Genomic DNA, 15,724 nt, shown 5'->3' with positions numbered 1-15,724 from the left:
TTCAATTGCACGTGTAGTGTTCCATGTTTTTAGCGCTATGAAGGTTACACATAGACACCCCCCTCCCTAGGAGCCTCCAGCATCATGCCGCTGAGGGTGCCGATGGGAATTGTGGGGCTATACATAGGCTCTCAGGCAAGATGCTAGTTTGTTCGGCTCACGGTAGGGTCTGGAAAATGATGGCCACTGTTTTTGTTATCATGCTTCTGATGTGCTGCTTTTGTTTTCTGCCTCTTATACAGAGCCGCTGAGGTTTAAATCTTAAGGAGATGGGACTTGGGCTCCTGCCCACAGGAGAACGATTCCAACTCGACCCCTATAGCGGTTTGCTGTGAGGCCCTGTACCTCCTTCTAATGGTGAGTTGACTTTCACTGTCTTTATGGGAAAAACAGGTTGTGCAGGGAGGAATCAAGAATGGATCCCTATGGTTTTTGCTTAGCGGCAGTCTTGTTGATTGGTTGGTTTAATAATTGATCACTTCCAAGGTTTTAGCGCATTAAGCAATTGCTTGTCATGGATATTTCTGGTTAGGACGAAAACTCAAAGCAATAACTTTCATTGCTTTATACCTTATTGCACCAAACCTGGTTAGAATGGTTGTGCACTGAAAGTATCTGCTGATTCTTTAATTGCAGGTACATTTGGCGTCCAGAGTCATTATTTTTTTTTCAAATGGTTATATTTTTTAATTATTTAAATAATTTGTTACTCATTGTCATGGATCTCAAGATTTTACAGGCCTTAACAATATTAACTGTAAAAAGTGTTTATATAGCTGAAAATCATGATTTCTTGTCTGAATTAGTCAGTGTACTTTTTCCATGATGTAGCATGTAATCAAAACATTTTTTTTTTACTTTTCTTTTGGTAATGTTTCATTTATTTTATTTTATTTATAAAAGCCCTTATAAAAGCCCTTTATAAAAGCGTTTTTTTTTTTTTTTTCAAAAACTTGCATCAATTCTGTCACCGTATCACACTTTACTTTTAAATTGGTGTAATTATCTCCCACAAGGTATACACTATATTGCCAAAAGTTTTTAATCCGTTGGGTTTAATATGGAGTTGGCCCGCTCTTTGCAGCTATAACGGCTTCAACTCTTCTGGGTAGGCTTTCCACAAGGTTTAGGAGTGTGTCTATGGGAATTTTTGACCATTCTTCTAGAAGCGCATTTGTGAGGTCAGGCAGTGATGTTGGACGAGAAGACATGGAAGACACTTACAGTCTCTGCTCTAATTCATCCCAAACTTTACACTTGGCACAATGCAGTCAGGCAAGTACCGGTCTCCTGGCAACCGCCAAACCCAGACCAGTCCATCGGATTGCCAGACAGAGAAGTGTGATTTATCACTCCAGAGAACACGTCTCCACTGCTCTAGAGTCCAGTGGTGGCGTGCTTTACACCATTGTATCTGACGCTTTGCAATGCACTTGGTGATGTAAGACTTGGATTCAGCTGCTCGGCCATGGAAACCCACTCCATGAAGCTCTCTACGCACTGTTCTTGAGCTAATCTGAAGGCCACACAAAGTTTGGAGGTCTGTAGCTATTGACTCTGCATAAAGTTGGCGAATTCTGTTCACTGTGCGCCTCCGCATGCGCTGATCCCACTCTGTGATTTTAAATGGCCTACCACTTTGTGGCTGAGTTGCTGTCATTCCCAATTGCTTCCACTTTGTTATAATACCACTAACAGTTGAATATGTGGAATATTTAGTAGTGAGGAAATTTTATGAATTTACTTATTGCACAGGTGGAAACCTATCACGGTACCACGCTTGAATTCACTGAGCTCCTGAGAGCGACCCATTCTTTCACAAATGTTTGTAGAAGCGTCTGCATGCCTAGTGCTTGATTTTATACACCTTTGGCCATGGAAGTGATTGGAACACCTGAATTACATCATTTGGAGTGTCCCAATACTTTTGGCAATATAGTGTATGTGCTCTCTCTGAGAAAATATTTTAATCTAAAAAGTTCTTACACCAAGAGTTACTTTGTCAAATGCCAAAATTGTTACCTCAATATCAAAAGGAAAACCGAGTTTATGACTGATCACACAATGGGTTGTTTGAAAGTCTTTCAACCATGATTTCATTAGTGCCATGTGCTCTTAGCATTTATGCTAGCAAGTGGAGTTTTTGGCTAAAAAGTAAAAAATTGCCAATTATGTTGGTGTCAAACTCAAGGTAGAGTAACAATGTTGACCATATGTAAAGGAGTTGGCAAACAATACTATAAATAAATCTTTTTTTTTTTCTTTGTGAAAAGTTTTTAAAAAAGGAAGTAACTAGTGTTTGGCAAGCACTGAATTATTAAAATTGAATGTGTGTTCAATAAGATACTGGAAAGAATTTCTGTTAGTGAACAGTTTTGTTGTTTTCCTTAACATTTTGAAATGCAAAAGTTTTCTCTAATTATAGAATCACAAGTCAAACCCAATAGCCTTAGAGAAGCTCTTGCATATCAAAGCTTGGACTTGAAAAAGGTGCAGATTTAAAAATGTGAAATCTCTTGGCTATGCACGAATGCATTTACCCTAAACACAGTGGTAATCTGCAGAAGTCATTTCAATTCACATTCTCCTCCATCCAAAGAATTTGTACTGCATGCAGCCAATAAATAGTAACAGATCCTTTGACAGCAAATCTGGCAAAGACAAAAGCAGCTATCATTATTCCATATGTCACAGTTATGGAACCATAGAAGGATCGTAAAACTATTACATGGCTGTTGTGCTATAAAACTGAAGTGTGTATGTCAATGCCAACCATTCTTTTCATGACTGTTTTCATTTTGGTTGGTTTCTTAAGTTTTTGCAGCCACTCTAACTTTTTCGACTTTCTTGACAGACTTTTTTTGTACCTTCCCCTGACCCCTTAGTTTGCAGAAACGAGGCCTTGTTTTCTGTCCAAAAAGTATGTCATTGCAGTGTCCGCTCGGGCCCCATCTAATTATCCTAGTGGCTGTCCATCCGTGAAATAGGCATTACACTGTGAAACTGAGCCAGTGTAGCTTTCTTCTGAACAATCGTGATAGCTTAGCAACAATGCGGCAGCCTATAATGACCATAACAACAGCAAGGGCACACCAGAGGATTATGGGGGATTATTACCTTTGATCTGCTCCAAAACAGGATGGGCAGCGAGTTGGGGGAGTTATTAGAAAAACAGGCAAGTTTATTCTCCCGCCCCCCTTTTTTTCTTCTTCTTCTTTTAGACGTAGCTGGTAAGAGAAGATTGCTAAAGCAAAGGACACCGAAAGAACAAAATGTAATGATGAAAAGCAAGGAGTCTGGGGCAGGACGCAATGGACTCTCTGTTCAATGTCCACTGAGTCATGTTTTATTAAATGCTATTTGCAGGCAGCTGCAGTCGAAGAAACGTACTTGGCCAGCAACGAACGAACAGCATTTCTCTGGGACGTCAAATAATACACACTTGCCTAATACGTGTTTAGGGGTGATTTTGAATTGTTCCTGGTTCTAGCTGCAGGGTGTCAAAGACACAGTTCAAGGGCTCTTTAATGTCATAGAATCCCAAATGAGCAATTTGAATCACACAGTCCCAGCGCTGGGATCACAATGTCATTCTTACACTTTCTGGTTGATTTCTCATCAAAACTTCCAAGAAATGTCCTGGTATACATCTGTTCTGTCTGTCTGTTTGTCGTATTGTTCTTTCTATCCATTGTTGTATGTTCGTTCTATCTATCAATCTATCGATCGATCGATCGTTCGGCCTTTCTGTCTGTCGTTCCATAACTTTATTCCATGATTTTAATGCAGGATTAATGTTATATTACTCAGTGAGTATCTTTAAACATGTATCTGCCAAATTTAGGTGCAAAACAGTACAGCTAGAAACAGATGCCGGTGTTAAAAATCGCTGATTAAAAACAAATGGTGCATAAGGGACATCCGGAAAAGGACATCAGTTGGAACATTTTTCTTGTTTTTAACACTGGCCAACATGTAAATATTGAGTGGCTGGAGTTCTATCCGCTCCTGATGATTTGTAGATGCAGATATCTGTGCCATGTGTTCAGTGTTGAAACAAACAGCATGGACCCTTTGAGATGTCTCATTTTAGAAAACCCCATGTTGCTCCTGCTCATGCAAGACAAGTGCCACCTGCGATCTCATCTCAAAGACTTTTTTAAGGCAGGACATCTGTTTCAGCTGTCTGTTGCTGCTGATTTATTTTTATTTTTAAGATGGATCAGTGTGCTTTCCATTAATAAAAATGAACGATGTTTTGTTTTGCTGAGATGATTTAGCCTTGTATTTTTGGATGGGTAGTTTTCACATTTGTTTTTCTAATGTTCAAAAAGACTATTAGTGCACTGTATACTGCACTATATATACACCTATATATGGCAGTTAGGGTTGGGCATCGAGAACCGGTTCCAACTTGGAACCGTTTAAAAAATAACGATGCCATTGGAATCGTTTAGAAATTTTGTTTTCGATTCCGATCATCGGTTCCAAACGCGCAAGTTTTCGGAAGTGCTTGCCGCGCCCGTTTGTTCTGTTGCAGCCATGGAGCACGGTAAGTGGCGCTCAAAAGTGTGGCTTTATTTCACTAAAAAAAAAAAAACCTGGGTCGGCACAGTGCAACACATGACAAACTTATTTCTTGCACGGGAGGATGCACTACAAATATGTGGTGTAGCTATAAATTAACGAGTGTAGCGTGTTTGAAATGCTGCGCAGGTCTGTCCCTCGGGCAACCCTGCGCTAACCAACGTTATTAACGGGATAGTTCACCCTGAAATGAAAATAAAGCCTTCTTTTACTTTCCCTGATGTTGTCCCAGTGCCCTATGTCCTATGACATTTAAAATACTGTTCCTGCACGCGCTCCTTCCTATTATGGCAGTGAATGGCGATCAGCTAAAACATTACAAAAAGTAAACAAATGTATCACGCAACGATACAGGGAGACGCGCGCCATATGGAAAGTGTTCAGTGGGCACACTATAGGTTTTGCGAGAAAGAAACCGTATTATTCAGTCAAAACACTGAGCTCGGTCGTTATTCTGAGCGCGCTCCTCTGTGTAGGCTACACTATGAGCCGTCAGCAGCCGCCGGCGCTCATGCCTACTATAATAACTCGCACTGTTGTCATTGCACCCACGATAAGCACACACACACACACACACGCGCGCGCGCGCGCACCATTTTGAGAAATCAAGCTCAATAGAAAAAAACGCGATTCTCGTCTTTTCTATAACGTATATGATAAGAAATAATACTAATAATATAACCTCCTTAAGTGAATATTGTGTACCGGTTGTCATGACAATATTGCACGAGGCTACTGCGGCTTGGAGTGCGCACACACTGGAACACGCGCATTTGAACAACAGCTGGGTGAGTAAAAGATGGCTTTATTTTCATTTCAGGGTGAACTAACATTATCCCACCTCATCATAATCAGGTAAGTGATTGTAGTGTAAACCCCTTGACCAAATTGCGAATTGTGGTGAACAACAACGTTACTGAAATTATTTTTCCCCCTCGTAGATAAATGTAGCTATACGCAAATTGCCCACGCTAGTAGCAGTCCTAATGACTGCTGTTAATGCTATTGTTAAACCGGGACTCGGTGTGGAACTCCATTCACCTTTGCAGCAAAGCAAGTGAAAATGCCAGCGGAGAAAGTCCCAAAACTAAAACTCATTATTGAATCAAAATACAATTTTCCTCTGTGAAATGAGCCTGTGACATGTTGTGACTCCACCCCTCAAAGAATCGGAATCGAGAATCGAAAAGAACCGTAATCGAAACTAAGAATCGGAATCGGAATCAGAATCGTTCAAATCAAAACGATGCCCAACCCTAATGGCAGTCCGATCAAATGTGTGAAGAAAGATATTCTTCAGTCATTACACTGGAAATCCAATGTTGAGCACATATATTACTGCAGATATTTCCATTGATAGCAGGTAACACGTGTTATATGTATACAGAAAAGTTGCATACACTGCAGAAGTAGTAGTAGCACTGCTACGGTATTAATAAACATAGCCTTTATTTCACAGCAGATGGTGATAACTTCCCTTTTGAACATTCTGTTGTGTTGACTATATAAGTAACTTTGCAACTACATGTCAACTTATTATAACCCTGAACCTACCAGTCTATGAGAGGTAATAGACATGTAGGTGCAACGTTACTTAGTCCAAAGAATGTGTTTAAGGGACCATAAAAATAAAGTGAAACCAAAATTGCACATTTAATCAATGTGTTACTTGCTGTTTTTTTTGTAATTGTTTGTGAAATGTACTGAGCAATGTCTTTTCAGTGTACCGAAAGGGTGAGCAGGGATTGATCGATTTGTCACCTTTTGCATAATGCTGCTTCTGTTTTTAAGGATCAAGAACCTTGCTTTTTAAGGAAGAGAAAATTCTCACATCAGTTCCGTTTACCCAAAGTTGGTTTACATCTGTGGAGTGCTTGATATCTGTGGAGAATTTAGAGGGTTTCTTGTATTTGTCATTCTGGGGATTCAGCCGCTGCTTTATCAGTGATAGTCGATTAGATATAGAGCATTGAAGCCTCCTTCTGTTTACCCAGAAGCACTCAGAGTGTTGATTAGCCAGGTTATTTGACATGGTTGCGACAGCTGCTGGACAAGGAACAGCTTTGATCGACAAAAACCCTTCATTCCTCTATAGGCAGATTTTTTTTTTTCTTTTTTTCTGCTCTCTATCATGGTATCATTTGTTTGATAGAACAGTAGGGCCCTTATAGTGAAATAAAGTGGTACCTGTTCTTGGGTGTCTTTATTTCCAGCTGTACTGTAGTTTCAGCCTCAGATTGCTCCCCCACCCATGAGAAATTATTTTTTGTTCGTCCAACAAAAGGCAAGTTTGATGGGTAATGACAAGGAAATATATAAACGACATAATGCATATATTTATATATTCATATATTAATGCACTAGTACCGTTCAAAAGCTGAATTTTCAGCATCATCAGAAATCAGAAATGATTATTTGATGCTAAAGAAACATTTATTTTTATCAATGCTGAAAACACTGCTTAATATTTTAATTTCCAGGATGAGGTAACACTTTAACACTTTACTTTAGAGTCCATGTGACTCTAGTGGTTCAACCTTAATTTTAATGAAGAGACGAGAATACTTTTTTTTTGTGCAAAAAAACAAACAAAAAAAATGACTTTATTCAACAATTTCGTTCTGGCCTGTGCCAGTTTCCTACGCAGTTTACATTGTAAGCAGTGCAGCTCTTTTGAGTTATACGGCAGCCGATGACACGGGAGCTGCACTTTTTTAACAGCGTAAACTATGTAGGAGACTGGCACAGGCTAGAACAAAATTGTTGAATAAAGTCGTTATTTTTGTTTGTTTTTGCGCACAAAAAGTATTCTCGTCGCTTCATAAAAATAAGGTTGAACCACTGGAGTCACATGGACTATTTCAATGATGACTATACTACCTCTCTGGGCCTTGAAAATAGTAATTCAATTGCAGTCTATTGAGGGGTCCGAGAGCTCTCGGATTTCATCAAAAAATCTTAGTTTGTGTTCCGAAGATGAACGAATGTCGTATGGGTTTGAAACGACATGCGGGTGAGAGAATTTTCATTTTTGGGTGAACTAACCCTTTAATTGTTAACAAATTGGAAGCTTGTTCTATAGTGCTACCTTATTTTGAAATATATATATTTTTTGTAACATTATTCATGTCTTCACTGCCACTTTTGTACTTACGTATTTTTCTGTATATTTTTTTAATCAATCAATCAATCAATCAATTTATTGACCTGTAGGGAACATATTCATTTGTCATTGCCTTAAAAACACTGATGCTTGCTACACATAAGCACAGAAGGGAAGGAAGTATGTTCTCATGATTATTGTCTGTAAACAGCAAACATTCAGCCATGTTGTTTACATTGAGGCAGATTTGTTTGTCCCCTCGTCATAGACATGGAGGAGTTCTGAGTGGGTGCCGTCACCGTAGGGGTCTTAGTCACAATCCACAGCTTTTTTTGATTCCCTCGTTGCCATCTTCTCGGTAACTGCTCGTCATGTTAGTGCTAGAAAAACCCATGAATTAAATTGCATTTCAACACAGACACAATCAAAGCTTTTTGGAGTGCTTTTATAGTGTTTACGTTCATAGTGTTTGCAAAACGTAATACTTTGAATTCGACTAACTCTGAAGTTTTCTGCAAGTCTTGTTCTTGATAATTGATGTGTACTGGACCGTTACGGTTTCATTTAAAACGGCTGTGGGAATGAATGATTGCAGCTGTAATCCCGACATTCAGTTAGTCTCCTCTTGTCCGTCATCTGCCCTTGGTCAGGTGACTACGCCTGTAATGTTAAACTCGGCACACGCTCGGTCCTCTTTCAGAAACTGCTGTCTAGCTGTGGCTGGCTGACGGAGCGGAGGGGAGGGGAGTGTGTAGCTCCACAGGGACCTCACACACCCGCTGCATGGGTTATATTACCTTTCCTAAAATACAACGAGTGCCAGGCGTGCACAGGGCACGTGGAGGACGTTTTAGCGACAGTGTCAAACTCGGGTAACCGTGTAGATGATGTTCATGCTGATGGGTTAACGTGAAGCACCATATGATAATCAGCGTGATGAGTGATTTATCACCGTTGTTTCTCAGGAGGAATCCAAACCTTTGACCTTGGTCTAGCTATTTTGTTTAAGGACGGTAGATTTTATTGCTCAAGGGTGTTATTTCTGCACCACCAAACAGAATTGTAATAAGTATCTCACAGCCATATGTGAGGTTAGAATAACACTTTAAATCGAAGTGTTTCTCATAGATGTTTTCTCAAGCTAAATCACTGTTGAGTTAGGATGGCACATTGCAACAGATGCCATTGCAAATCTTGACCCTTAATGGCTGATTGTATTCAATCGGTTTCATGAAATGAATGACTGCAGTAGCCTGAAACACTAGTCTGTCTGGACTGCACTAATATGTGGATGGCTAACCGCTGCACTACATTCCCCTCTTTGAATATTTGACCTTAGACCTAGACCTGAACCTTAACCCTTAATAATGGGACTTTCAGTGTCTTTACGCACCTGCAATTATCATTACAGGGATAGTTTAGGCAGATTTATGTTATAGCCTGGCCCTTCTCTTTGTTTTTCTCTCTCTCTGTTGCAGTGACTCTCTCACACACAGACACATCTAGACTATTCTTTTATGTACAGCTTTTTATAATTTTATAATTACTATAAACCAGTGTTTCTCAACTGGTGGGTTGGGACACGAGACCATTCTGAGCAGGGTGCCTGAGATAAACGTGTTGTCCCGTTTCAGTATCTGCGGTCAGATTATATGTTGCCAGGCTATTAGTGTTATTATTCTAACGTTATATTTGTAGCTTGTTACGAAATAAAGTCTTTCTCACCTCAGAAAACTGAACTTTCCTGTCCTGTCAGCCGTTATACTGTGCTCATAGCGCACACTCTTCAATTGCATGCGCAAATGCGGCGGCGCACGCTGTATATCACTTTATATATAAAGCACAAGAGAAACTACGAGCATGCAACGTTACATTGTCTATTAGTAAGTCATGAAATAAAAGTACATTACCAATAAACGTAACCGGTTCGACGTGTGTTAGCTGGGAAGGATTTTCATGCAGGTATGCTGTTAATTCTATTCATCAGGAGCAGTTTTCATGTTTCATTAACAGTTCATGTTGGGAATGTGTTTCGCCATGGTAACTGTTGCTTCCATAACCCCAAAAGGCCACTTATTTTCACTTTGTTATTTTGTATATTTTTAAATTAGTGTGGTGTCAACTTTGTATTAAAATTGTATTAAACTAGTTTGGGAAGGCTATTTAATAGAACGACGACACTTCAAATACGCACTGTTCGCCATGATGGTTTTGAATTCGAGATACACCGATGTACTGGCCGCCGATTTTATAGAATTTTTTTTATTGGCCGATTTGTTTTTTATTTTTATTAATTTACAACCATTGGCTATATCATGAAAGGCCGATATAACAAACCAATGGTTTATTAATCAACTGCGTGAACTTTATGAGGACATGAATGTTTGAGCTTCATCTCCAGAGCCACTTCATGAGCATTTTACCATTTCATTTGACAAAATCTATCATCATATGATCATAAACGCACTCACAGAAATTCAAAGGTCTTCATGGCAACCTGTCAAAAATAAAAGTTTGGTTTAACCTGAAGTCACTCCGATTCAATCAGAAATATGTTAATGTTATACAGTAGAATTTAGCTACATTTAGACAAAAGTTCAAATAAGAGAGGAAGTGACAAATATCAGTATTGAAATCGGCCAAAAATTGTTTGTTATAATTGTTATCGGTATTGGCCCCAAAAAAGCTTATCGGTACATCTCTATTTTGAATTTATTGAAATATGACTGGAATCACTTCAAAAAAGGAAAATACAGTTAAGTGCTGTCATATAGGCTACATAAAATTATAATAATAGCGTGCTGCTTGGGACATGGCTTTTAATGGGTGAAACTTTTTTTGTAATCAGGCTGTCAAAAAAAAAATGGATTTGGATTTAGATGTATCTGCGAATATTTCAGTTACCGGCTTTCAAGTATAAAGAGTTATCGGTATTCAGGACATCTCCCACTTATCCCAGAGTGAGGTTTTGTTATATTAAGCTTACTTCTGGGGACAGTACCCAAAATATAGTAAGTAAACTTAAGTAAAACTTAAACCCAGCACACACAGGTTGAAGACACAGTTGGGGACCAGATTTGGCTGTATCTCATAAATAGGGTCATAATTCTGTTGAAAGTCTGATTTTCTTCTGAACTTTTCCTCTAGTGGTCTAGTATTTCTATACAGGGTGCATAGTTGTGGTAAAGTGGGATTTTAATGGCATTTAATATGTTGCTAATTACCTGCTAATAGTAACTAGTTGGGCTCATTTCTGAAGAGTGGCCTCCTGTAAAGCAACCCCCAAAGACCGTTATTAAAAGCGTCTGTAGTGTGTTTAGATGGAAAAGGGCCCTCAGATTGTTTGAGCTTCACCTAAGGGGATGGTTTTTTTTAAATCTTTTTCATATACAATAAAGTTTTTGATTTGACTTTGATTAAGAAGTTACTCCTTAATCCCCCAAATTATTAAATATACTTCAAGGTAGTGCTTAAAACACACTAGAGCCTAGCAGTAAGTTTTAAAAGGTGCTAGTTTTTTTATGTTAATTATCTGGCAGTCTTGCACGTCTGGATTTGCTCTGGATGTGGAACTCGGCAGCGATTGCCATGGTGACTCTAAGGTGTGAGTTCTGTCGCAGCTGACTCTACTACTGCTTGTTATACCCTTTCTTTGAAACGCAAGTTTTTCCTTAATGAGGGAATGGTTAGACACCTCATAACATGCATATAGAGTGTCTCGCTTGACCTTTAACCGGGCTAATGAGCCTGTTTTTCATATTGAGAGTAAAACGTTTAGTATAAGCTCTGTGAGCCTGCACGAGCTGCATCAGTGTAGTGTTCAATTCAAGTAAAAAAGGGAACACATTCCAAATGGTGTTCTATCTAAAGGATACTAGTACTTTAAATGTTAACTTGATAAGCGCAAAGAGCTGTTTGCTTGGGATGTCAGACCAAGAATACACAGCAGGCCTGGTCAGTGTTTGTTATAATTGCACCCAAATCGCTTTTTTCATTTAAATAATTTAGATCTTATGTTGACTTTAAGCTTATTTATTTTTCTCATGTTGGATAAGACCTTTTTATTAATAAGGGGAGGATATTTTGTACAGAAAGCCAGAAGACGTTTTCTGAAGCTTTGATACATTAGTCCATTGTCGTAGGTTTGACTAGTGGCTTTACAGATATTTTAAGTTCTTACATAATTTATTTCAAAGTAAATCTTTAAATAACTTGAGTACGGTTGTTCTGGCTTTGATGCCCACTAACATGTCTTTTGACGCCTGGAACTAATTCTGCATTTATTATGCATGTTATTTGGTTATTTTTATCTTCAAATGCAGTGTGTTACTGGACTGTTTCCTTAAATCTGAGTCGATGACGGGATTTTTTTTCTGTCTGTATCTTTTGAAAATTCATTAAAAATGTAATTTAATACAGGCCTTGACTTGAATACATTTAGTTTCAATTTCTGAATTAAAAATGCAGCTTTTTTTGTGAGTCTTAATGTCAAAAATATCTAGGTGGTTTAACTGTCCAGCATAAAAAATAAGCAGTGAAGTAGTATAGTTTTTATATATTCAGAGTAATTTTATTTATTTATTGATTGGTTGAAATTTGCCATGGAGGGCAGCAAAAATTCTTCTTCCAATTATTTATTCATTTTTTTATTTGGTAACACTTTATTTTGATATGTCCACTTTAGACATTCTACTAACTATAAGTAACTTTGCAACTACATGTCAACTAACTGTCATTAGAGTATTTGTAGACTGTCTGATTAATATTTACTAAAACTTTATTTTGTTGGTCCCCCAACAGACATTCTACTGACTATAAGTAACTTAATGACAGTTAGTTGACATGTAGTTGCAAAGTTACTTATAGTTAGTAGAATGTTTAAAGTGGACTAACGAAATAAAGTGTAACCATTTATTTTTATATTTGATACTTTTGATAATTTTTCATGAAAGGTATAGGTTAGTTCAAGTCAAATGGAGCAACCAAACTCATTGCAAGCATATAATGTTGTTGTTTTTAGAGGAATCGTTCCACTGTTCATATCTGTAGCAACAGTGATATGGACATTTAGTTTCCCATAATTGTTGTAGCAGTTCATAAGGGCTGAATGAACTTAGTTCCCTCTCATTGTTTATTTATTTGAATAGCTTCTTCAGTATTTAGTTTAGTCTCATTTTCTTTTTAGCTTGTTTTTCTAAAACTCGCATCTTTGTCGTCTATCATACTGCCCTGCCAAAAAATTATTCATCTATCATTTGCCCAATCTCACTTTCACCCCTGGTTCACAGTCATTGGCTGGTCATTTAAGGGTGTTTTCACACTTGTAGTTCAGTTCTCATGGTTCTTTCGTTTCTTTTAGTCTGGACCAAAACAAGGAAATTATGCATTTTAGTCCTGGGTTGCTTGTCATTTTTAACACCGAATCTAAAGATAAAAAACAAAGAAATGGCTTTTGCGACAACTTGGCGAACATCCAAAACAGTGCTGTGTGCTGGACTAAATGCGCTCGTTGGATGTGTGTACATCTGGACTAAATGCGCTCGTTGGATGTGTGTACATATGGTGGTATTTTTACCAGCTGAGAACTCATGAAGAGCTTATGAAATGTGTAAAGGAGTCAAAACAGCGGCAGGAATTCCTCTCCTACACACAAATGAAGATATGCTACAAGAAAACAGCGGTTCCGACACTTTACTGAACTATAATGGGCAACATAGAACCTATGACGAGAAGAACCCGGTATGCTTGAGCATTCTGTCCTTTTAAGGGTCGCATCTTGTGATGTCACATCCTGATTTAGATGTTTCGGTTCATGTTGCGTTTAGGCCTGTCGCAATAATCAATATATCGCTATATCGCACAATATATGTACATGACCTCAATTTGTTTGTGATGCAATATATCGCCCATTATGTTTACATGATAATGAATGTCACCAACATTTTACTCGATTGTGCTGTCATCTTGTATGTTTTCCGAGACGGAGGCGAAAGTGGTTCTCCGGCAGTTCCTTCATACACAGAGCGGTTATCGACAGGTGAAAAAAGGCTTCATTTGAGGCGTTATAGTGTTTTCCTGACAACTACTGACAATTTTGAAGAATAAGCCCAAATGGACTCGATTTCAATGCCCTAATCCCCTGTTCCCGTGCACATATAAATGTCAACCCAGAATGACGAGTGTTAAAGCCGTTTCACAAGGGAAAATGTTTATTTACTATTTATAAAATTTTTTATTTTTTTATTTAGGATAATATATTTTTTACCCTTAATTTCCATGATCTAAAGAATTAAAAGGTTGTCATTTGAAAGTGTGTAGGTCTACTTGCATTATTATGCTGTTATTTTAGGATTATATATTCAGTCTGAAAATGACAGTAATATCGTTTATCGCAATTATTTCTGGGACGATATATCGCAAAACAAAAAGTAGTTATCGTTACAGGCCTAGTTGCGTTCGAATTTCAGTTTAACCTTACCAGAGTTTGTTTGAAAGCGTACTGAGGGTGTGTTCCCACTTGGCATGTTTGGTTCGATTAAAACGAACCCTGGTGCGATTGCTCTGTGCGGTTCATTTGAACAAGTGTGAAAGCTGCCATCTGAACCCTGGTGTGCACCAAACAAGCGAACCGAGACCCCTTCCAAACGAACTCTGGTGCGATTTGAATTAAATATGACTACAACATGGACCAAAGACATGTAAACGAACCAAAAACATGATGTCACAAGATGCGACTCTAAAAGGATAAAAAAAACTTCAAGCATACCTGTTTTTTTTTGTTGTTTTTTTTCTTCATAATCGCGGTGTTACAGTTTCATCAGTACCGCATCTCCTCACAGCAGATCTTTGTTTGTGTGACGGAGGGATTCCTGCTGCGGTTTTGACTCCTTTACACATTTTATAAGCTCTTTACAAGCTGGTCGAGATAGCATCATATGCAGGCTACGCACATACAACAAGATGGATGTTAGGTAAGTTTCGTTGCGAAATATACATAATAAAAGCCGACCAATCAGGTTGTGAACATATCCCTATGCCTTTAGGTTCGGTGTTAAAATGCTGATTTGAACGCTAAGCAGACGAGGACTACTTTATTTTTTATTTTTTGCTTTGGACCAAACGAACCAAGATATCCAAGCTACAAGTGTGAACACCCCCTGAAAGGGTGGGTCTCGGTTCACTTGTTTTATGCACATCAGGGTTTAGATGGCAGTATTCACAGTCACACTTATTCAAATGAACAGCACTAACAGAGCAATCACAAAAAGGGTCACTTTCTGTGTCCAGCTTGTGTGTGGTGTGTGTGTGTGTGTGTGGTGTGGTGTGTGTAAAAGTCAGCCAGCACCACAGGGGATTTGTTGACTAGTCTGATTGATTGACAGTTCATGCCACCAAGAGGCCTCATGGGAGTGGACGGCCACAGGGGGAATTTGTTTAACCCTTGGATTACACACGTTCAGGCCATAAAGAACCTCATATATATTCATTAAGCCGACACCCCTGTCACATTGACAAGGATTTGTGTTATTTCTTGTGTCTCTGAGAAATGTTTCAATCATAATGGGCCGCTCTCTCTGTGCAGTAAATAGATGCACAACACAAAAGATCATTTGAACAGCATTTCAACACTAAGGATGAGAGTGTGATGAATACAAATAGTGGTTGACATGGCATGTCTATATATATTTATATACACTGTCTGGGGCATATTTTCTCTGTTCACTCATGAATATAATGAAAATAAATTTAAATTTTTTATCTAAAATATGTATGTGTAATGACATTGTATATTGTATCCATGCATAATAAATGGCTTAGCTGCGGTTCAGTTGTACTTTGTAAATGGCCAGATTTTGCTCGGCCAGGAAGAACCGTGTTTCTGAAGGGTGTCAGAAGGTCAGCTTATTCATAAAAGGACACTTTTTCTGCCTTCCAGGTTTATTAGCTCTAATAAAGTATCAGTTTGATCGCTGTGATGATGCAGGATACTTTGGCTGCACTGCATGAATTGTAATATAGTGTGACGTTAAATAA

The 15,724-nt window shown here is 38.5% G+C and overlaps 1 protein-coding gene across 1 annotated transcript in view; it reads left to right on the top strand.

Moving 5' to 3' along the window:
• The first annotated feature begins 273 nt into the window (after nt 1-273).
• The window catches only part of tanc2a (tetratricopeptide repeat, ankyrin repeat and coiled-coil containing 2a), a 128,931-nt gene continuing 113,480 nt past the window's right edge, over nt 274-15,724 (top strand). Inside the window, exon 1 of the mRNA XM_079826927.1 lies at nt 274-357. The gene's annotated coding sequence lies outside the window, so the exon portion shown is untranslated. The remainder of the gene's footprint in view (nt 358-15,724) is intronic.

This window comes from Gobio gobio (assembly GCF_949357685.1).
Source record: "Gobio gobio genome assembly, chromosome: 1".
Taxonomy (NCBI): Eukaryota; Metazoa; Chordata; class Actinopteri; order Cypriniformes; family Gobionidae; genus Gobio; species Gobio gobio.
The sequence above is the reverse complement of the archived record's forward strand: the minus strand, read 5'-3'. Positions and strand labels throughout refer to the sequence as shown.